Below are 24460 nucleotides of genomic sequence, written 5' to 3'. Positions count from 1 at the left end.
GATACAATGGAAACAGTGACAGACTATTCTGGGGGGCTCCAAAATCACTGCAGATGGTGACTGCATGAAATTAAAAGACACTTGCTCCTTGCAAGAGAAGTTGTAACCACCCTAGACAGCATATTAGGATAAGGCAATGGCACCCCACTCCAGTACTCTTACCTGGAAAATCCCATGGATGGAGGAGCCTGGTAGGCTACAGTCTATGGGGTCGCTAGGAGTCGGACATGACTAAGCGACTTCACTTTCACTTTTCAATTTCATGCATTGGAGAAGGAAATGGCAACCCACTCCAGTATTCTTGCCTAGAGAATCCCAGGGACGGGGGAGCCTGGGGAGCTGTCGTCTATGGGGTCACACAGAGTCGGACATGACTGAAGCAACTTAGCAGCAACAGCAGGAGCAGCAGACAGCATATTAAAAAGCAGAGACATTACTTTGCCAACAAAGGTCCATCTAGTGAAAGCTTTGGTTTTTCCAGTAGTCATGTATGGATGTGAGAGTTGGACTATAAAGAAAGCTGAGCATTGAAGAATTGATGCTTTATAACTGTGGTGTTGGAGGAGACTCTTGAGAGTCCCTTGGACTGCAAGGAGATCCAACCAGTCCATCCTAAAGGAAATCAGTCCTGAATATTCATTGGAAGGACTGATGTTGAAGCTGAAACTCCAGTACTTTGGCCACCTGATGCGAAGTACTGACTTATTTGAAAAGACCCTGATGCTGGGAAAGATTGAAGGCGGGAGGAGAAGGGGTTGACAGAGGATGAGATGGTTGGATGGCATCACTGACTCAATGGACATGAGTTTGAGTAAACTCCGGGAGTTGGTGATGGACAGGGAGGCCTGACATGCTGCAGTTCGTGGCATCACAAAGAGTCAGAGATGATTGAGTGACTGGACTAATACATAGAAAAAGTCTGAAGGACACACTAGAACTTTACAGTTTTTACCTCGGGTGGGGGGGGGGGGCGGGATGGGGGAGGTTGTACTTGATAAGCAGTGTGAGATTTTTACTTTTTATGTTATACAGTTGTCATTTTTGTGAGCATATATCAATTTTATATTTTAAAATGCATTCCTTTCTCTTTTTCTCACTCTTTTTTTTTTTTAAAGAACTTTCCAAAAAAAAAAAAAAGAACTTTCCTTTCTCTTTCTTCTTTAGTGCTCCCTGCCTCAGAGAGACTTTCCTCTCCTCCAGCCTGGATGTTTCCCAGAGGGATCCCTCTCCAGCTCCACCTGGGTAAGAGGACCCCAGGAGACATGGAGAAGGCACTGGCAGGTTGAGAGGCAGCTTTGCCTCCCTCTAAAGAAATGATCTCGGGTAGTTTACTCGACCTCTGGGAGCCTCAGTTGGGAAATGTGGCCACCGGGAAGGTTTTCCCAGGGTTTGTGTCATATTGATGGCCCCAGGAGTGACCTACTGCAGGTCAGTAGTTTTCCAGACCCTGCCCTTGTCTCCTGGAGACCATCTCCCGCCTTATATGGGAAGCTTGCAGCACCTTTCACACTGAGGTGCTGCTGACACTGATGGGTAACAGAGCGCTTTATCCCACCTCAGGTCTGTTCTATTTCGGGGCTGCCATCAGCCATTTCTCATCTCAGACTTGCCTCTGTTATCTAAATGGCCCCTTGGGGGAGGAGAAGCGGATGCTTCAGGCCTCAAGGAGAGCTGCTTTTGTCCAGGTTTGAAGTTGGTTTCTCTGAGTGAGCCTGTCACTCAAATGCCCTGGTGGCTCCTGAGTTGCATCTAGAGACATTGTTGGTTGAGTCACCTGTATGTGAAGACTGTAGCCCCAGGCTTTACTGCCAGCTCTCTAAATGTGACATAAACGACTCCATAAACATGACATTGTGTGAGTGTGTGTGTGTGTGTGTGACTACCTGGTACTAAGCACTCCCTCTGTGCCCGCCAGCCTCCTTGGTGCTTTACATGGGACCATAACCTAGGGGCTATGTGTTATTAAGCACATTTCACAGATGAGGAAACCTGAGACTTAGAGAGAGCGAGTAAGTTCATCTGTAAGAGATCCTTTAGTTTTAAGAAGTTGAGTTAAAGAGTAGCCACAAAACTTGACTCACCTTAGTCAAGGCTGCCCCTTTCTTTTGCTTTTGGCAAGTACATAACAAGTCATCCAAAACACCCCAGTAACTACTGGAGGAGAACGAAATTCATTACTGATCTTTTCTCGACTCTTCCCCCACCCCCACTCCTCAACCGCCACCAACATTTGATTATTTCCATTTTCTTTCTTCACCAGATATTTGTTCAAAGAAATAAAAACCTTATGGTTAGCAGTATCTGCCAAGTTTTGGCGGCTGGGTGGGGGAGAAGAGGACCAGCACTGAGCAGACAGGGTACAGAGCAAATGCTTATGTGTCATTTGAAATATGGTCTGTGCCTGTGTCAGACATTTGCACAACGCTCTGAATCAATTTTGTTGATTCGGGCGCTTTTAGCAGAATAACAAGCCTATCTTGAAATACGGGGCCAGGAAACAACTTCCCTGGAGCTCATTTTCCAGTGACAAGTTCCACCTTACCTCAAGTGGCTCCACTCCTGAAATTATAAGCATATGTCCTACCGCCATTGAAAATAAATTTGTCGAGACAACAAGCTGGCATGGAGAGAGACAGTGTGCAAAACAGGAAACCACGGCAAGTGCTGCCGTACTTCTCCAGGAGACAAATTGCTTTGTAATTTTCACTCAAAACAACTTATAGAAGTTAGTACTTTATTCCCCAGTCCTGTAAAAGCCTAATTGGTGCCCATATATGAGACTAATATTTTTTCCAGCCCTTTAAACTCTGCCGCAAGATTAGAATGGGGGAAAAAGAATAATTGAGTTCTCCTTGGAATGAGATGACATCACCTGAAAAATGCCCAGATTTCACCTATAAACTGTTGGGATAGTTCCTTGATTGTTTCATGGCTCTTCTCTTAGCCTCTCTCATCTTCACCAGGAAAACTCCATGCAGCCTTTGCATATCCCTTCTCTATGATTTAAAAGCCCCACTTGCTTCTTTGTGGACCTAAAGATTATTCTCTAGCCCCTGGTGTGTTTGGTAATATTCCCAGAAGGTACACATAAGCTTTTTAAGAGGTCGCAAGAAATTGCTTCATCATTCTTGAATGTGTGGACCTTTCTGGGAGAGAAGGGATTTTTGTCTGCTTTATTCAGTCTACATGCCCATTGCCTAAGACAAGGTCAGGTACATTCTTGGTGCTCAATAACTATTTATTAAAATCAAGGAATAAATTACAGTAGACATCTGCGGTTATTGCCTGCCTGCACTCTTTCCTTTCTTCCTGGTAAGAGCACCTGGAGCTTTTCTGGGAAACCTCATCTTTCTCATTCCCAGTGTGCCTGAGTGTGAACTATAAAGGTGAATTATCCCCCGCTCCGGGGGTGGGCACATGTCCCAGGCCTGAACCATGACCCACAGTGATTGGTTCAGAGATGGGCACATGATCTACGTGAGTTCAATGAGAGTGAGCCTTGAGGATTTTATGGGAACTCTGGGGATAAGAGTTTTTGTTTTGTTTCCCCCCACCATAACTGCGATCTCTAAGGATACTGTGAGCCAGGAGTTTCAGCCTTCACCTCATAGAAAAGCCCTCCCTAGGAATCAATTTAATACAGAGAAATGCAGAGCCAAGAGAGGGAGAAAAGGATTAAGTTCTACAGTCATTGTTTAATCCTTGAATCTAACTATATCTGGGCCCCAAAATGCCCTGGAGTTTTTAATCATATGACCCAATAAATTCCCTCAAACTGGTTTCTAGAAATCTAATATTTTTAAAAATAAAGAACCATTGGAAATGTCAGAGATTTCACCATTCTGGTAACCATGGTTTCTATTAGAATGTGTCCATACTTGACTCATAGTAGTCAAGAATCAGGCTGCTATTTCTAACAGACACCAAGATGCAACAACTTAAACAAGATAACTTTTTTATTCCCCCATACTGAAATCTGGGAAGCAATCCAAGCTGGAACAGTGGCTTAGCTAGTATTCTATTTTGTTACTTTGCCATCCTCAAAATGTAGCTTTCCTTTCATGCTCTCATGGTCTGAGATGGCTGTTTGAGCTCCTACCATCATGCGTCTTGCCACCAGCGGAAAGAGTAAAAGGAGAAAGTGCAAAACATGTTCATCCCTTGGCACGGTGGACTTGGAGAAAGGTATAGGTGGGTGGATCAGAAGTGAAATTGAAGATAATTCCTCCCTCCTTTTTTCCTTCTCTGCTTTTTTCTTCCTTCCTCTCTCCCCGCTTCCCTTCTTCCTGCTTTTCTTTCTCTCTTCCTTCCTTCCTTTCCTTCTTCCCTCCTTCTACTTTCCCTCCTTCGCCCTCTCCCTTCTTCCCATTCTCTCCTTTCCTCCAAGGATTCACTGAGGACCCACTATGTACCAGCTACTGTGATGGGTACTAGAGAGACAACGTTGAATAAGGTAGAGTATTAAAAATGCCAGAGGTCCAGTTTTAGGAGGTAGCAGCTCTCTGAGTTCTGGGACTTCCTTTTTACAAGATTGAGAAAACCCTGCCACCTTCAACTTCCAAAAGCCTAGAGACTGCCAATCTACCCTGTGTCTACCAAACCAGGAAAAGATCTATTACCTCTATTTGCATTTTGAGTAGCATTATTCATGTGTATATATTACTTTTCTCCATCCCATGGATATTATAAACCTTTGATGTTTAATCATGCTGTTAAAGACTTTCTTTTCCAAGGAATTTCAGGAAGTCACAGAAAGGTGAAAAAGATATTTCTCTATAAAATGGATACAATATTGTTACCTGCTTCATAGATGTGTTGTGAAAATTAAATGAGGTAATACATATAAAGTGCTTAGCATAATAAAGATTTAATAGTTTTAAAAATGATATTTATTATATTTTCTGACCAAAGAATATTCTTTCTTTTTTCCCCCTAATTCTATTTGGGGCACTTGGTAGAGAAAATGTTTAGATTTTTTTTTGGTAATGAATATATATGACTTTTATGTTTAACAATTTAATATTGAAGAAGGATGACTATTCTGTGTTTGTAAAAATGAAACATTCTCATTGTAAAGTATTTAAGCAATGGAGAAATGTCCATGCTTTATAATAACCCCAAATGATTATCATTAAGTGAATGATATTTCACATCTTTCTAAGCAGATGAATCAATTACAATGTTTTTAGCTCCAAAAAGATGTGTATAAAATCTGATTCAAATGGGTTTAACTCATATGGAAATGTGTTGATTGCCATAATTGATGTTCAAAGACAGCAGTCTGATCCACTTCATTTTTCTGTGGCTCTACCCTCTGTGTGTGGGGGCCTCAGGCTGGCTTCATTTGTGGTAAAAATGGCTGTAGCCACTCTGGGCTTTGCACTTTTCCATACCAAGTCCAGAGGGAGAGAAGGAGCCTCCCCTGGTGAGTGTGGTGTGTGTATTGTAAAAGCTAGAATACCTCTTTTCCCAGAAGTCCCCAGCAAACCTTCCCTCAAGCTATGCTGGCCTTACTCAGCTGGGTCACAAGCCTAGATCCTGAGGCAGGACTATACCACACTCTGGTTGGCTTTGCCTGAGTTCCCTGGGTTAAGGAGAAATGGGATTATCCTGGGATGAGTCACTGCACTGCAGAGATAGAGCTGGGTTCAGAGTCCCCTGTGCGGGTTCAGTCCCTGGGTCAGGAAGATCCCCTGGAGGAGGAAATGGCAACCCACTCCAGTATTCTTACCTGGAGAATTTCACGGACAGATGAGCCTGGCAGGCTACAGTACATAGGGTCGCAGAGAGTCAGACGTGACTGAAGCGACTTAGCACACACGCATGTACGACATATATTATCTGGTGGAGATAGCTAAATGAAAATCAGGGCACTGTTTAGAGAGGAGAAGACAGGAGAGAAGAAGGTATGCTTAAAAGAGACAAGATGACACAGACCTAGACAGGAAGAAATCTTTTTACAGAAATGTGAGAATACTACACATGCTATTTTTAATAAAATAATAGATTTAATATGACTTGAATTTAATGGAAAAGCAAAACTAAATTAAAACTGAAGGAATTGCTGCCCTTCTGTTAAATGTATCTTCACCACAAAGGCTATTATTTCCTTAAAATTCCCTATTGGGGAAATAAGGTTAAGAAAAGAAATTATGAAAGATTTTAAGATGTTGGAATCATTACTTTTTAAGAATTGGTTTCAATTTTAGAGAGTATTGAATGACTCAGGATATGAAAGATGAGTAAACCTTTTGTCTTGCACTTCCTCCCATCTCCCCACCCCTCACCTCCCTGTGCTGACTCTGTTACTGTTTTTTACAGTATCATCATTTGTAACATTCACATTCTGTTGTGGAAACATTACTCCCATAATGGTTTCATATCATCAGTTCGGTATTCAAGAAAATGATATGTTCATGACCCATCCTTTTTTCCCCATCCTGTCCCTTTCCAGATACTTTGTTTTGCTTCATCTCTAAATTGACTAAGTTTAATCACTGAATAATTTTTTCAAGAAAGATTATAGGTGTGTCTTCTGTGAGTCCCTTCCTATGTCCCAATATTTGTCTGAGATTTTTATGCTAGAAATCATCTTGGGTGAGTAAACAATTCTTGAGTCACACTCTCCCGTAGAAGTTCTAGACGGTGCTCCATTCTATTCTGGCATTGAGTACTGATTATCACAGTTAAGTGCAGACCTAATTAAATTCCCTCACTTTTAATGTCAGTACGCCAAAGGATTTTTTTTTGTTTTCCCTTCAAGTCCTTGATGTTCAATAAGTTAAAGAGGCTGTGTCTCAGTGCTGAGCATTCAGTTTTTCCTTTCCTGGATCCTGCTGTGCTCTTTCAGTCTTTGCTTCATTTCATCAGGTGTCAGGGCAATTTTCTTATTTTATATCTTTGCATATTTAGTCTGTCCTATTTGTGGATTCGCTATTTTAAGAATAACAAACAGGTTTAAATTGCTTTGCGCTTTTCATATTTACTGTTTATCTCAAGCATTTTTTTCTGTCTGTAATTTTATTTTGAGCTGTGTCTATTCAGCTTTTTGCTATTTTATTTATTAGTTTCATGATAATGTTTTGGTCTTTAATTTCTTTCAATAGACCTTAAATCTCCATTTTAAAAAAAGATCATTCTCTTATTATTTTTCCCTTTGGGCCTCAGTATGTTGAATTCATATTACTATTAACCTGTTTTATAACCTCATATACTCAGCTAGTTCTCTTCTTCCCAGATGTGGAGCTTTTGATGAAAATGCTCAAGATTTTTGATAATTCAAAGCCTCTAGGCAGAGCACAGGGTTGTACACTCTTCTAAAAGTTCCCATGTCTTCCCTGTCCTCCTCTTTTTTAAGTACTTCACTTCATTTCACTTGACATTACTCCACTTCCTTGTTTGTACCCATTTCCTTGTTTGCTTGCCGTTGCTGATTTCCTTTTCTTACTGGTTTTTATTATTTTTGTTCATATACTATATATTAAGGGAGGAGAATATTTTGTCTTCATTCTGCCTTCTTTCTTCAGAAGTTTGTATTATTTCTATTTACTGACACTTATTATAAAGTCAGAAAGAAGTGATCTCCATTGCTTAAAAATAAATCAATGATGGGGCTTCCCTGGCAGTCCAGTGGCTGAGATTTCACCTTCCAGGGCAGGGGGTGCAGGTTCCATCCTGGTCTGGGAACCAGGAGCCCACATGCCTCTCAGCCGAAAGACTGAACATGAAACAGAAACAGTTTTGTACCAAAAAATAAAAATAAAATAAAACTAAATCAATGAGATCATGTGAGGTTTATTAAATACTTTGAAGTCCTATGCAAATATTATTTTTAGAAGATGAGATCACAGAATCTTAAGCTTAGAAAAGGCCTAGGATCTTGTGTTTTAATCCCACAGCCAACTCAGAAACCGTCCTGCAGCATTTCTCATGATGACTTCTCCTGCTCTCTGTGATGGGAATTCACTGTTGGGCAAAGCCAAACAAATTCAGGGAATAGACAGCTCTCAGTGTGAGTAATTACCTCTGTGTATTAAGGCAAAATGTGCTTTCCTGAACTTCAGCCTAGAGACTCTAGCTCTGCTCTGTCAGCAGGTGGCAAAACAGGCATCATTTGAAGTTGTCACAATGTGGAGACATCAGCAAACTAAAAAGAAATAAATAAGAATGAAAGATTTAATGGGCTTGTATATGAACAAGACAGATCACAATAATTTGTGTGAACTGTTTTCTACTTGTGCCCCCAAAACACAGCAGAAAAAAAAAGGATTTTAGCTGTAAAAATGATTAATTTTATAGCAAGTTTTTATCTGAATTTAACTGAATCCTACAAAATTTTGTTAAAGGCTCATAGATAGTTGCTCCTATAAACGTAGGCAACCTTCAAAGAAGAAAGACTGCTCCTGATATCTGGCCCTTATCACCTCTCTCTGCCTCTCAGGCTGCAGAATAAGCACTTGCTGAGTGAGAAACACATTTCCCAGTGGGTCAAGAACTTCTCAAGAGGACACAGCCTGAGGATCACTTCCTAACCTACACACCCCTGCCAGGCAGTGCCAAATAACCCATTTGGAAATAGTTTTTGAACAAATAACTGTTCCTGTAGCCAAAAGCTTTTTGAAAAATACTTCCAAAAGAATCTTTTCAACAATGCTGATTCTAATCTGTAACAGAAATGCATTTGTATTTGATGAATTTTTTTCTTTTTTTGCATCAGTTCAAATTTCCCTTGAAAATGCTTAGGAGCTTTGGGCAGTCTTTTGTTCTCCTTTTTAGAGTAAAAGTTTCCAAAAAATTTGTATGGCACTTCAGTACTGACACTTAGGCGTTAAATAAGAGACTGATGGAGGGCGATGTAGAGATCCACAGTGATACAGGTTGCTGCTGCTGCTAAGTCGCGTCAGTCGTGTCCGACTCTGTGTGACCCCATAGACGGCAGCCCAACAGGCTCCTCTGTCCCTGGGATTTTCCAGGCAAGAATACTAGAGTGGGCTGCCATTTACAGGTTAAGAGTCCCCTGAACCCCCACAGTGCCAGCCCTGCCTTCAGGAAGGTTCACGTGGTTTGTGAATTCTTTCTGCAACCTCTCTATATGAGGTTGACACCTCTGAGCTTGAGAACCACTTGAAATCCTTCTGTGGAGTTTCATTTTTATTTTTTATTTTTTAGTGAAACAGTTGATTTACAATGTTGTGTTAGTTTCTGGTGTATAGAAATTGATTCAGTATACATATATATATATGTATATATATCCCTTTTCATATTCTTTTCCATTATGGTTTATTTGAGTAAAGTTTCATGCACACACACCTTTAGGTAATCCTTACCCAAGTCTATATTTTCAAAGGGACTTTTTAAGAATCTTATTATTTATTTATTCATTTTCCTGAGGACTGGATCAGAATCTCTTCAGTTGCAAAGGCGATGATCTCAGGGTTGTTGTTGTTGTTTTTTTTCACTCTCCTTGTTTTTACTTCGGAGAAGAGGCAGGACAATTCTGTCCCTCCGTCACTGGTCTGGGTTATGAGAGGGCTTAGAGAAGAGCCGCCCCAGTGCAGGGCCTTCTCCTGGCACTCTCACCCCGTGCCAGGCCCTTAGTGTGCACTGCTGTATCTAATGCTCTCAGCAACTCTCTGGGGTTAGTTCTATCTTATTCCTGCTTCACACGTTGGGAAACGAAGGTGCAGAGAGGTTCAATGGCTTGCCCAAGGTTACTCATCTTGGAAGCAGAAGAACCCAAATGTGAAACTCAGTCTGATTCTAGAGCTTGTACTCAGAACATTCCCACCCCCACTACTGTGCTGCTCCCCTACAACGAGGGTATCGAGTACCTACATCAGCAGCCTGGTAACTAGCTCAAATGATCATCTCCAGTGACCCTCTTGCAAGCAGCTCATGAGGTGCTATTATAGGACATAAATAAAGTGACAAAGGAAGATGTCTGCGGGTGGCACATGATGCTGGCAGATTCTTACACAGGATCTCAGGGGCCTAATGGGCTTTCTATTCCCGGCAATGTGGTGGATCGAAATACATAGAGCCCTCCTGCTATGAAGACACCTGGAAATGCGATCTAAAATAGAGCTAGCATTCCTTTAAATGTCACACTGGACTCAAAAGAGAGAAAAGGAAATCCCAGCGACCAAAAAAGAAACAAAAACTAGAAACCAGAGCACAATCTGCAAACTAAAGCTGGAGCTACCTGGGGGGATTTGATGATCTCAGAAACCGAGGAGCTTGGGGTATAGTGGTTACTCTGGGACAGAAGGAAAACTCAGTATCGCTTGTAAAGCTGTTACCCATAGTGAAAGGGTAAAGAGAATAGAAAAGACCCTCAAAAGACCAAGAGAAATGACAGGAAGGCTCACATTCCTTGGAGTGAGCTCTCAGTGGTGGAAAAGTTTGAAACTCCAGGCCTGCCCTCTCTAGCCTTGGGGTTCAACAGTGAACTCCCCATATGGTACCAGACACCCCTGGATGTTAAATTAGCATAGAAGCACTTCTTAGATGCTCCCCAAGTTCCTGACAAATGCAGAGGTGAGGCATTACTAGAGAGACATCCCCAAACCTGGAGCCTCAAGGTTCCCATGGATCAAACAGTAGATGAAATGAGTTCACAATACAAGGTCTTTAAAAAAAAAAAACATGAAACATATGAGCCAATGCCAGCAGGCATAGCAATAGAAATATCCATCTTTCCAAAACCAGATATCAGATAGAAGCTATAAAATAAGAACAAAGAAAGTGATTAAAGGTAAGAAAGGATTAATGAGAAAAAAGAAACCATCAAAACAAAACAAAACAAAACTAAGCAGATTGCTTCGTTCAAATAGAACTTTGAACAAAGGAGCAAGGCTACATACTTAAGAGCAGCTGAAGGAAGAACCAGGGGAGCACTTGATCTAGCTCTGTCTGACATCTGAGACAGATGGAAAAATTTCCAGAACCCTGCACAGGGGAACAAGTGGTCCCGGGAAGGCAGTCTTGGGCCTTTTACTGGAAAAACAGACAAGAGTAGCTCTTTTTGTATTGGACTGCCCTGTCATCAGCAAACTCTTTTTGTAAAGGGCCAGATAATAATTCTTTTCAGCTTTGCCAGCCACGCGTGTCACACAATTGTCTTCGCGTTTTTCTGCAACCCTTGAAAAGGCAAACATTTTCTTTCCTTAGCTCACAGGCCTCAGGTGGGTTTTGACCTGAGGGCTATCATTTGCAGACCCTGTGCTGAGCCATAGTCTGTCGTTCTCCTGGGCATTTGTCACCACCATGTGCATGGGGAGAGTCTGCCTGTGACTGGAACTGCTCGAAGGAAGGCCTTGCCAGGAAGAGGACAAAGAGAAACAGATTCCTGATGACAGGGTTTGAGTGTCTGGACCCACCACACACAAAGGTCCAACCAGGAATTCTTAGTTATGTGAATTAATAAATATTCTTTTTTTTTTTTAAAGCCACTTTTCCTTGATTTTATGCCACTTATAAACAAAAGACCAACATGCACATTTAGCAATGCCCTTGAAGCTCATTTTAAGAGAATCTTGAAATCCTTTGTGTGTTATAGTCTGCTTGCCTTAACACTGTCTAAACAGAAATCGATTTCATTTGGAAATTATAGAAGATATAATGAATGCACCATTATTCTACAATCAGCTGCTATGTGGAGGGAAAAAGAGAAGAGAGGAAAATAGTATTTTTGTATGTGTCCAGCACCATACTGAGTGTTTTACAAGTTGTCTCATTAAAGTGTTATGATGACTTTTTCAACCCCATATTGCAAATATCCTAGATCAGGGGTCATCAAACTTTTCCTGTAAAGGGCCAGAGAGTAAATACTTTTGGCTTTGTGGTCTACATACAATCTACTGAAACGACTTGACCCTGCCATGCAGAGCAAATGTAGCCATAGACAATATGTAAATAGAACAGGTATGGCTGTGTTCCAATAAAACTTTATTTGCAAAAACAGGTGGTGGAAAGCAATCATCAATCAATAAAAATACATAAATATTAAAAAGCAGGTGGTGGGCAGGATTTGGTGTGTGGGCTGTAGATTGTTGACATTTGTACAAGACGATCATTGCCCTCCTAGCAAATGAACTTAACTATTTGAAAAGAGCACTTCCCCCTAACACTATAAAGGTTGCTTGTGCTTCATCCAATATTGCATTAAGAAATTTCTATTAAAATGTCAGCTTGGATAACCTGAATTGTTCATCTGGAACTTAGCACTCATGACCTCTTAAAAATTAGTGGTCTTCATGTTTCTGCTTGTTTGCCCTGACTTGACTGGAAGCTTTTTAAGGATATGGTTGTTTGCTCACTTATTGTCTAAAACAGGGTGAAAGTGAACATGTGAGTTGCTCAGTCCTGTCTGACTCTGTGACCCCATGGACTGTAGTCCACCAGGCTCCTCTCTCCATGGAATTCTCCAGACAAGAATACTGGAGTGGTAGTCATTTCCTTCTCCATGAGATCTTCCCAGCCCAGGGATCAAACCTGGGTCTCCTTCATTGCAGACAGATTCTTTACTGTCTGAGCCACCGGGGAAGCCCCACACAGGGTAGTCAGTAACTACCATCCTTGGGCTAAATCCTGCCCCTGAGCAAACTCTGGCCTGGGGATCAAGCCTGCCTCCCCCACTGCTTATTTTTACAAATAAAGTTTTATTGAAGCATACTAATTCACTTTCATATTTGCTATTTTAGTGCTATAATGGCAGAATTGAGTAGTTGTGGCAGAGATCAAAGCCAAGATTATTTGCCATCTGAACCTTTGCATAAAAAGTTTCCTGGTTCATTCTCTAGACAGAAGGTGAAGTTATAATTACCTTAATTCTGGCTGAGTAGTTTCTTAAGTAGGAAGTTGTCTTTGCTTGGGAAAATAGCTTGGTGAGTGTTTGGTCTGGAGAACACCCAGCACATAGGTATTTGGAAGAGCCCAGGCAGAAAGATGTACCATTATATGTAAGAAAATGAGAAGAATGTTGGGTTTGGCTCCTAAAACAATAGAGGGGAAAAGCAGGGTGGGTGGTGGGAAAAAGATTGGAGAGAGAGGAGCTGGGAAGTTTTTGAGAGGTAGGAACATTACGTGAGGTGGTAGCCAGGCCGAAGAAAGAGCTAATGCGTGATTTTAAGTTGTTTGCTCTGCTGTATGCAATGTCACCCTTCCTGTGATCACTTGGTCTTTAGGAAAATGCCTTGTTCTCATGGTTGCTTTGTGGGTGGGGTGGGTCAGAGAAGAAGCTGTATGCTATATAGCAGCTGATGCCAGAGCAGAGTGAAGAACTAGCTACAAGACATAGAGCAAAGCAAAGTTTGGTTAAGTAAGGACATGAGAACTAATCATACAACTAACATGAGAATTAACTATAAGTCTATAAGAACTTCTCCTCGAATTTGAAGAACCCTTGGAAGTGCTTTAGGTGTCCTTAATCTATGGAATTGGGTTTGGAGCAATCTTATCTAGAATTTAAGGACCCGGGTGACCCTAGCTGATAGCTGAGTTAGACCCTTACTCGACAAGCATGAGTAAAGCATTCTCCTTGCTTCCAGGAGCTCACACTCTGTGGGAAGCAGATTTAGAAACACATGTGCAATAAGGTCTCTGACAGAAGGATGCTGTGAGTGCACGAATGGCAGAATGACCCACTTTGCCTCAGGTGTCATGGAGGAATTCCTGTAGGAAGGGATCTTTGAGCTGAATCTTGAAGGATGAGAAAGGGTTAATTGCTCAGCGAGGGAAAGGGAGGATCTCCCAGCCAGAGGGAACCAGCGGTGCCCAAATGGGAGTCAGGAAGGTTTCTGTGAGGCAAATTGAAGAGGAAGACTGCAGAGATGGGTCAGGGCCAGGTAATGTTGTTTACTTCTTTTTTTTCCTCCATAATGTTTATTATACGAGGAAGATGCTCAATAAAAGATGGGTTAGTGAAATCGCTCAGTCGTGTCCAACTCTTTGTGACCTCATGGAAGGTAGCCTACCAGGCTTCCTGGTCCATGGGATTTTCCAGGCAAGAATACTGGAGTGGGCTGCCATTTCCTTCTCCAGAGGATCTTCCCAATCCAGGGATTGAACCTGGGCCTCCTACATTGCAGACAGACGCTTTACCGTCTGAGCCTCTAGGGAAGCCAGGGTTAGGAAAAGATGGGTTAGCATCTATTATTTAATTCATCTATTATTTAATTGATGTTGGGAAATATTTAAGGCAGGAGAAGACAGGGATGACAGGATGAGATGGTTGGATGGTGTCACTGACTCATGGATGTGAGTTTGAGCAAGCTCTGGGAGTTAGTGATGGACAGGGAAGCCTGGTGTGCTGCAGTCCACGGGATCACAAAGAGTCGGACATGACTGAACGACTGACCTGAAATGATTTAATAGGACCTGGGCATTGATGAGGTGTCTCTTGGGCTTTCCAGGTGGCGCTGGTGGTAAAGAGTCCGCCTGACAATGCAGGAGACATAAGAAACCTGGGTTCCATCCCTGGGTCAGGAAGACCCCCTGGAGGAGGAAATGGCAACACACTCCAGTATTCTTGCCTGGAGAATCCTGTGGATGGAGGAGCCTGGCAGGGTACAATCCATAGGCTCACAAAGAGTCGGTCGGATACAACTGACTGACAGCCTGTGTGCACACGAGGTGTCCCTTTCTCATTGCTCTTTAGACTGTTTAATATTTGGTGGCCTTATAGCTGTTCTTACTGTGAACGCGTGTCTTGAGTGAACATCATGATCTATATCCAGGACTGGGGGATTTTAAGTGATCTTTTAAAGTTTTTTATTAATGTATAGTTGATTTATAGTATTGTGTTAGTTTTAGGTATACAGCACAGTGGTTCAGTTATACATCCATATACATTCTTTTTATATTCTTTATATTTATATTCCTTATTTATATATGTTGCTTTTCAGATTCTTTTCCCTTATAGGTTATTATAAAATATTGAGACTAGTTCCCCATGCTATGCAGTAGGTCCTTGCTGGTTATCTATTTTTTATACAGCAGTGTAGTAGTGTGTATCCTAACCTTCTAATTTATCCCTCCCACCAACCCCCTCTCCCTTTTGGTAACCATAAGTTTGTTTTCTATATCTATGAGTCTCCCTCTGTTTTTGAAATAAGTTCATTTGTATCATATTTTTAGATATCATAGATGTGATATGATCATATCATATCACATATAAGTGATATCTTATGATATTTGTCTTTCTCTCCAACCGTGTTGCTACAAATAGCATTATTTCATTCTTTTTATGGCTTAGTAGTATTCCATTGTGTACATGTACCATATCTTTATCCATTCCTCTGTTGATAGACATTTAGGTTGCTTCCATGTCTCGGCTACTGTAAACAGTGTTGCAATGAACACTGGGGTGCATGTGTCTTTCTAAATTATGATTTTCTCCAGACATGTCTAGGAGTGGGATTGCTGGATCGTATGGTTGTTGTGGTTTAGTTGCTAAGCCGTGTCCCATTCTTTGCAACCCCATGGACTGCAGTGCAGATCATAAGGTAGTTTATTTTTAATTTTTTAAGAAAGTTCCATATAGTTCTCCGTAGTAGCTATACTAACTTACCTTCCCACCAACAGTGTAGGAGGACTTCTTTTTCTCCACATCCTCTAGCATTTATTGTTTACAGACTTTTTGATGATGACCATTCTGACTGGTGTGAGGTGACACCTCATTGTAGTTTTGATCTGTATTTCTCTAATAATTAGTGATGCTGAGCATCTTTTCATGTGCTTTTTGGCAACAGGTATGTCTTCTTTGGGCTTTCTTAGCGGCTCAGTCGGAGAAGGCAATGGCACCCCACTCCAGTACTCTTGCCTGGAAAATCCCATGGGCAGAGAAACCTGGTGGGCTGCAGTCCATGGGGTTTCGAAGAGTCGGACACGACTGAGTGACTTCACTTTCACTTTTCACTTTCATGCATTGGAGAAGGAAATGGCAACCCACTCCAGTGTTCTTGCCTGGAGAATCCCAGGGATGGGGAGCCCTGTGGGCTGCTGTCTCTGTGGTCTCACGGAGTCAGACATGACTGAAGTGACTTAGCAGTAGCAGCAGTGGCTCAGTGGTAGAGAATCCACCTGCCAATGCAGGAGACGCAGGTTCTATCCCTGGGTAGGAAAGACCCCCTGAAGAAGAAAATGGCAACCCACTCCAGTATTGTTGCCTGGGAAATCCCATGGACACAGGATCCTGGCGAGCTATAGTTCACAGGGTCACAAAAGGTCAAACACAATTTAGCAACTAAACAATAAACATCTTTTTGGAGAAATATCTATTTGTAATTGATTATTTATGTTGTCAAGGGTTATGTGTTAAAAAACCAAAAAAGCTCAGGCTTGAGTTTAAAACCTGACTTTGAGCACTTCTTAATTGTAAAGTACAATTTAGTTAACCTCTCGGTTTCCCTCTCCGTGGAGGGGGGATGATGATATCTGTGTGGCAGAATTATGGAGATGAGCAAATTACGTGACATAAGTAAAATTGTCAGCCCAGTGGCTATCACATAGCTGTTGCTCCATAAATATGAGTTCCCTATTTCCAATTAAATCTCTGTATATGACTCTTTGATAGTTGTTTACAACATTCATATTTTCCAGTAGAGTAGCCACCAGCCATCTGTGGCTATTGAGCACTTGAAACATGGCTCATGAGAACTGGATGTGTCATAAATGTAAAATGCATACCACGTTTCAAAGACTTAGTATGAACTTAAGAACAGAAAATATCCTATTAATACATTTGCATATTGATTACAGGTTTAAATGATATTTTGGATATATTCAGATAAAATATATATTCTTTTAAAAAATATCTCACCTCTTTCATTTTTAAAAATTGTGTTTGTTTATGTATTTATTTTTGGCTGCACCATGCCTTTGTTGCTGTTTGCGCTTTCTCTAGTTGGGGCGAATGGGGGCTGTCCATGGTGATGCTCTGGCTTCTCATTGTGGTGGCTTCTCTTGTTGCGGAACACGGGCTCTAGAGCTCGCGGGCTTCAGTAGTTCTGGCGTAGGGTCTTAGTTGTTCTGTGGCATGTGGGATCTTCCCAGACCAGGGATTGAATCCGTGTCCCCTGCATTGACAGGCAGATTCTTAATCACTGGACCACCAGAGAAGTCTCTCACCTGTTTCCTTTTAATTTTCTAACAATAGAAAATTCCAAGTTAGATTCATGGCTCACCTAATATTGCTGGTGGACAGTTAAAGAAGAGAAACTCACCTAATATTGTTGGTGGACAGAAGAGTGATGGAATTAAATTTCAAGGCTTCTCTAAAGCCCCTAGATGATCAATTAAATATTCCAATTTTTCTATAAATATCTATTGCCTTAAATTCAATGGGGTTTTGAAAGTAAAGTACTTAACCATTAGAGAATAGGCTAAATGACTTTAATAGAAAAAAACTCAGTGGTTAAACCTTTTCTTTTTTTGCATTTTTACCACCATCTGTGTCATCTGAATGCCATGTTCTCTAATGCAAGGATGAAGGTTCAAGAACTGTCTCTCTGTCTCACTTCTGATGGATGGAATCCCGAAGCCCAGCTGCACGCAGTACTCTCTGTCCCTTCTGGATTGCACAGTGAATTCGTTTTCTTTTTATGTGCGACAGTGCCTTCACTTTTTGAACTCCCCATCTTTCTTAGAAACCACACAGGGATGTCCCTGGACTATGGGGGAGATTCTTTTGAACTCTAAATCAGCAGTAGGCCTTGGGCTTGACATCAAAATCATTTAAACACACAAATGAGGAAACCCAATACAGGAGGTATGGTTTCTATCTAAAACCCAGTACACTAGCTGTCTTTGGGATGCAGAGAAAAGCTGAAGCATTTCTCCACACACTGTATCTCCTCTTCCTTGCTACCTTCTGTTGATGTTTTTGCTGGGGGAGGCAGAGGGTGAGTGAGGCTTCCATTAAACACTTAATGTGGGTGGAGGCAGAGAGACAAAGGAGAGGGAAGTCAGTTTTCATTATGCGGCCACTTCGTTTTCACAGTCTCCATTTCCTTTCCCATCCTCAACTCCTCTAACCTCTCTTCCAACCCTCATACCCTCCAACAGTGGCTGCTTCTTCCTAAGGACACCCATGACCTTTGTATCACTAAAACCCACAGACACTTTCTGTCATATCCAGGCATAACCATAAAGTCCACATCACTTATCCACTACTGGCCTGGGATACCACAGCTGTGCTCAGTCTCTCCCTATCCTCATCTCCCAACCAACACTCTCAAGTGGGCTTTCTTCTACGACGCCCATCAGTCTTCTAAGCGGCGCCTTCAGAGGTTGCTCATGACACATGGGATGCTACATCAATGGCACCTGTCAGTTTCCATCTTTCTTAACCTCTCATCAGCCTATCACTCCTTCCACCTTGAGACCCTTTGTTCCTTGGCTTTCCAATACAATCCTTGCCTCGTTTGCTCCTAGATCTTTGGACACTACCTCTCTATGTGCTCTGTAGGCTCAGTTTTTTCTTGGCTACTAAGTGTCAGCTTCCTGATACTTGGACATGAGCCCTGTTCTCTACAATACCCCTTGTTATCCAACAATCATAACATTTCCAGAGTTTCAACAACTAATAATCCTAATATTTTTCAAATTTACATCCTCAACCCAGAAAACTTTTCTGAGCTCCAAACCCATATACCTAACCTCTTACTTGACATTTCAGCTTGAATGTCTCAAAGAGCTTCAAAATTAACAAGGCCAAAATGAACCTCCAAGGCCTGGTTCTCCCTAACTCTTTCCTCTTTCAAGGAGTAATAGTACTATTCATTTCTTGCATGAGCCACCAATCACTTTGAAAGTCTCCCTTTCCTTTGCCTTTACTATCTCTTCCATTATATCATCCAATCCCGACACTCCTATATACCTATAGTCTCTCAGATCCATTCACTTCTTTCCATCCTCCCTGCCAACCCTGGGGCCACAGTTCCCATCATCTCTTGCTTGGATGGCTTCAGTAGCCTCCAGTCATCTTCCCATTCCTCCCCAAACACAGTAACCAAAGTCATTTGGCATACTGAGTCTCAGGGCTGTTGAGTCTTCCACAACCTGGTTTCCTTCCTGAGTGTACAAGTCCTGGGCACTTTGGGATATGTGACCTGGGAGCTCTATGATTTCTAAAAGCCTGAGGGTTTTACAGGAGTTCAGGGAAGAATAAAGTTACTTCTGGCAAGAGGTTGGGGGTCTTCACAGAGGAGGGGCTTGACTGTGAAGGATGGTTAAGTCCCAATCATGTGGATATGAGAGAAGGTCAATTTAGAGAGTGGAAACATGTGCAAAAATAGGGAAGTAGAAAATGTAAGTATTGGTTCATTGATTTATTGAACAATGAATTATTGAGCATTCATCATGAGCATGGCTTGGAAGGGCTGGGAATAGTTTGATGAACAAAACAGACATGGCCTCTGGCCTCATAAAACTGATAAGAGGTGTGGTGTGGGGAGTGTTTGGGGCACAGAGCACATAACGGCGGATCATGGAAAGTTAATGTGGAAGAGAGAACAAAGGCAAGTTAGTAGGAGAGCCTTAAAGAACAAGCAAGGATTTTTAGACTTTCAGTCAAGACTCATAACCTCAAGTCCTTACAGGAGATGCTCAGGAAATGTAAATTAGGGAGGTGGTCTGGGTGTGAAGCAAGAGGACGAGTAGGTAAGGATTGGGGCAGACTGGAAATCCCAAATTCTATCCAGAGCCATGAGTGATTACTCACCGCAACTATTATTGCCATTCAGGGGTGCAGGCCCTGAGTCTCTGCTATCAAAAGAGGGAAACACAGGATTTTAGAGCGATTTTTGGTTTGTTACATTTTGATAAGTAGTTCAATTCACTTATTTTTCAAAATACATGAAGGTCAATCAAACTCTGTTGGCTGGATGCTGCTTGTGAGATGCTAGTTTGTGGGTTCTGCTCAAAGGAGATGGGAGACACTTAACACATTATTGACCAGGGGATTTTTGCAGAAACTAATGCCTGTGGCCATACTACATCTCCAGTCAATAGTGTGTTAATATCCAGGAAGACTATTCATGTGTAAGGTGGGGTGAAGGTGGGAACCTTAGGCAGAGAGCCCACGAGAAGTGGCCTAAGAGACAAAGAACGAGAGATTGCATTAAAATTAGGCAGTGATAAAGAAGATGGGCCTATCCCAGAAAGATTCAGCCTCAATAACCAAACCCCATGCAGGATGCCAGTGTCCCTTCTAGCTGGGGTGTGTGGCCATGTCAATCGTTCTGGCCGATGGAATGACAGCATGTTGCTGGGTGGGGTTTCAGGAACAGTATTAAAGGAGTGTGCCTTTTTGTCGTTTCTCCTTCCTACCTTTCATCTTTCTGGAATGTGGGTGTGATAATGGCTGAAACTCCAGCAACTATCTGAAGCCAGAGTGAAAGATGATAGAGAAGAAAGATGGAAGGACCAGGGTCCACAGAGCCATCATCTCGGCCTGGGCCTGCTACCTCAGGATTTCTACTTGGAAGAAAAATAAATTTCCTCCCTTTGACTCCTGTTCTTTATTTTCTGTTATATACAGTTCAACATAATCGTAAATGAGAAAGCACCTAACTAAATGTAGAGAGCGGGGAGGGGGAGGTGGGGTGACAGGAGCTGGTTGTGGGTAAGCGATATTGGAGAAACAGAAGTGGCAGGAAGCTTTACATATATTAGGAAGAGAGTAAAGGACACATTGAGTCCTTGCAATGTTTCAGGCATTGCTTTACACAGGCTAACTTGTTGAAGTCTAACAACTGCTCTATGAAGGCACGATTCTATAACCATTTTACAGATGGGAAAACCAAGGCACAGAGGAACTAAGTAAGTTACCCAAGATGTCCCGGGTAGTAAATGGTAGAACCATGGGTGTCCAAGGGGCATATTCCAGAACCCACACCTAAAACCTCCATGCAGTGCCACCTCACAGGGCAGGTGGTCTGTTCCTACCATCATTCCTATAGCAGCACCTTCTCCCTCCCTCTTCCATGCTGCTTTCCACACTGCTTCATCCCTTCCTGCCTCAAATCAAAGCTTTGTCCTAGTTGAATTCTCTGCCCACAAGGCCCTTCCCTCTGATCTCTTGATTGGCACTTTTTCCTAATTTTGATCTCAGTTCAAAGAACACCTCCTCAAAGAGGAGGCTTTGTATCAGTAGTTGGAATCAGTACTCTTGCAATGCACGTTTCTTGTGTAGAATTATAAGCTGTGTCCACAGACACAGACATCTATGGTTATATTTCTGCTTTTAAGCTAAAGACAGCGATCTATTTAATGGAAAAAAAAAAACCAGAAACCTGGGACTTGAATGCCAGACAGTCGTCCATGCCCTCAAGAAATTCTCTAATGGTGAGGCACACAAGAACATCTATGTGTCTGGTGCATAATCAGTGCTCTTAGGGACATGCAGGTGAGATGCAGACCAAGGGCAGAAAGAACAGCTTCTGCAGAGGTTGCTGCAAATAATTGAGAGGGAAAGTGTCAGAGTTTACTACTTGTCCCTCAGTACTTTGCTGGGTATGCTGCTGCTAAGTCGCTTCAGTCATGTCCAACTCTGTGAGACTCCATAGATGGCAGCCCACCAGGCTCCCCCGTCCCTGGGATTCTCCAGGCAAGAACACTGGAGTGGGTTGCCATTTCCTTCTCCAATGCATGAAAGTGAAAAGTGAAAGTGAAGTCATTCAGCTGTGTCCGACTCTTCTCGACCCCATGGACTGCAGCCTACCAGGCTCCTCCGTCCATGGGATTTTCCAGGCAAGAGTACTGGAGTGGGGTGCCATTGCCTTCTCCGTTTGCTGGGTATATGACCACCCTAAACAGTGACTGCATTTCCCAAATCTGTTTTGCAGCAAATACGGCCATGTGACAATTACATGGAGCCTAAATGAAGATTACTAAGTGGCACTTCTTAGAAGGGACCATCAGGGGAGGAGTAAGACTCTCTTTGGTCCCTCTTCCTTCCTGTGGTTTAAAATGTAGGTGCAAGAACTTGATCTCAAGCAGCCATCTTGGCCAATGATGTGGAAGCCACATGATGAAGAAAATGGAGCAGTGAAGAAGAACTTGAGTTTTGGAGACTTGATAATACATTCTTGTCATATGAGAAGGGGGGAAAAATCAATGTTTAATAGTTTATATCACTTTTTAGTTTTCTGTTGAAAGAAAGATAGTGAAGTCACCTTGCGATCCCATGGACTGTAGCCCTCCAGCCTCCTCTGTCCATGGAATTTTCCAGGCAAGAGTCCTGGAGTAGACTGCTATTTCCTTCTCCAGGGGATCTTCCTGACCCAGGGATCGAACCTGGTCTCCTGCATTGCAGGCAGATGCTTTACCGTCTGAGACACCAGGGAATCTCTAATCTTAAGTAAGGAAGTATTACATAGTAAATGAATCTGGAAAGATAAAGCCAAAACAACAGTGTCATTTCAAGGAATATCAAGAAACTTCAACTTTATCCTGAAACAATGAAAAGAGAGTGAACTTTTTTAGTAGTAGGTAAGATAGGGTTCAGATTTTTCAAAAAGTTACTCTTGGGAGTAAAAACATTTTGGGGAAGCATGAAAGGGAAGGGGCAAGCCTAGAGTCAGGGAGGGCAGTAAGGAGGCTGTTATAAGTAATGCAATGAAATGATAAACTGCTGAATTGTAGTCACAGACACAGAGTGGGAGAAGATGGACTGCAAGGAAATCAAGGGGGCAGGACCTCTAGAACTCTTGTTACTCTAGCCAAGGAGAAGGGAGCACCTTTACTAACTTGCAGGTTTCTGACTTGAGCAGCTCTGTCACTCACGAGTGGAAGATGTTACAAGGAGAAGCTCACCAGGCTGTAAAAGGATCTCTAAGGATACAGAATCAAAGGGTTGGAAGAGTCTGGAAACCGAGTATTGTTAATCCAGTTTCAAAATTTCAAATCTGCAGAGTCAAAAGCATGCACCAAATAGACTGGTTCCAATTTTGGACAAACCAAGCCATGTTGCTTGATGTTAGGCCCATTTATTAACCTCCCAGATCTTCAGTTCCCTTAACTATAAAAGGGACAAGACCACAAAGACCTCATTGGTTTCTGTGAAGAATAAATGAAATTCCCAGTAGATGTCCAGACAAACTAAGTGGTCAGTACATGGTAGTTATTGTTATTTGCTGCTTGCTCAATATTCAAACACAATAAACTGTGGAAAATTCCGAAAGAGATGGGAATACCAAACCACCTGACCTGCCTCTTGAGAAACCTATATGCAGGTCAGGAAGCAACAGTTAGAACTGGACATGGAACAACAGACTGGTTCCAAATAGGAAAAGGAGTACATCAAGGCTGTATATTGTCACCCTGCTTATTTAACTTATATGCAGAATACATCATGAGAAACGCTGGGCTGGAAGAGGCACAAGCTGGAATCAAGATTGCCGGGAGAAATATCAATAACCTCAGATATGTAGATGACACCACCCTTATGGCAGAAAGTGAAGAGGAACTAAAAAGCCTCTTGATGAAAGTGAAAGAGGAGAGTGAAAAAGTTGGCTTAAAGCTCAAAATTCAGAAAATGAAGATCATGGCATCTGGTCCCATCACTTCATGGCAAACAGATGGGGAAACAGTGGAAACAGTGTCAGACTTTATTTTTTGGGGCTCCAAAATCACTGCAGATGGTGATTGCAGCCATGAAATTAAAAGGCACTTACTCCTTGGAAGGAAAGGTATGAACAACCTAGATAGCATATTCAAAAGCAGAGACATTACTTTGCCAACAAAGGTCCATCTAGTCAAGGCTATAGTTTTTCCTGTGGTCATGTATGGATGTGAGAGTTGGACTGTGAAGAAAGCTGAGCGCCAAAGAATTGATGCTTTTGAACTGTGGTGTTGGAGAAGACTCTTGAGAGTCCCTTGGACTGCAAGGAGATCCAACCAGTCCATTCTGAAGGAGATCAGCCCTGAGATTTCTTTGGAGGGAATGATGCTGAGGCTGAAACTCCAGTACTTTGGCCACCTCATGCGAAGAGTTGACTCATTGGAAAAGACTCTGATACTGGGAGGGATTGGGGGCAGGAGGAGAAGGGGTCGACAGAGGATGAGATGGCTGGATGGCATCACTGACTCTATGGACGTGAGTCTGAGTGAACTCTGGGAGTTGGTGATGGACAGGGAGGCCTGGTGTGCTGCAATTCATGGGGTCGAAAAGAGTCAGACATGACTGAGTGACTGAACTGACTGAACTGAAATATTCAAATCATCCATGTAGGAGTATATTTTCTCCCCCGTGCTGCGGATTGAATGTTCATGTCCCACCCCAGCCCCACAAAAGTCATGTGTTGAGAGGTGATTAGGTTTAATGTGGTCACAAGGGTGGAGCCCCTCTGATGGGATTGTGTGTGTGTATATGCTCATTCAGCCATGTCCAACTCTTTGCTACCCCGTGGACTTCAGCCTGCCAGGCTTCTCTGTCCATGGGATTCTCCAGGCAAGAATA

General features: G+C 42.3%; 1 long non-coding RNA gene across 1 annotated transcript; it reads left to right on the top strand.

The window, feature by feature from the left end:
• Positions 1–3774: 3774 nt before the first annotated feature.
• LOC132345518 (uncharacterized) lies at positions 3775–20509 on the top strand. The gene is made up of 2 exons (XR_009494901.1): positions 3775–4191; positions 20375–20509. It is a non-coding gene; the product is annotated as an uncharacterized lncRNA (long non-coding RNA).
• Positions 20510–24460: the final 3951 nt, after the last annotated feature.

This window comes from Bos taurus, chromosome 6 (genome assembly GCF_002263795.3).
Source record: "Bos taurus isolate L1 Dominette 01449 registration number 42190680 breed Hereford chromosome 6, ARS-UCD2.0, whole genome shotgun sequence".
In the NCBI taxonomy this organism is placed as follows: Eukaryota; Metazoa; Chordata; class Mammalia; order Artiodactyla; family Bovidae; genus Bos; species Bos taurus.
The sequence above is the reverse complement of the archived record's forward strand: the minus strand, read 5'-3'. Positions and strand labels throughout refer to the sequence as shown.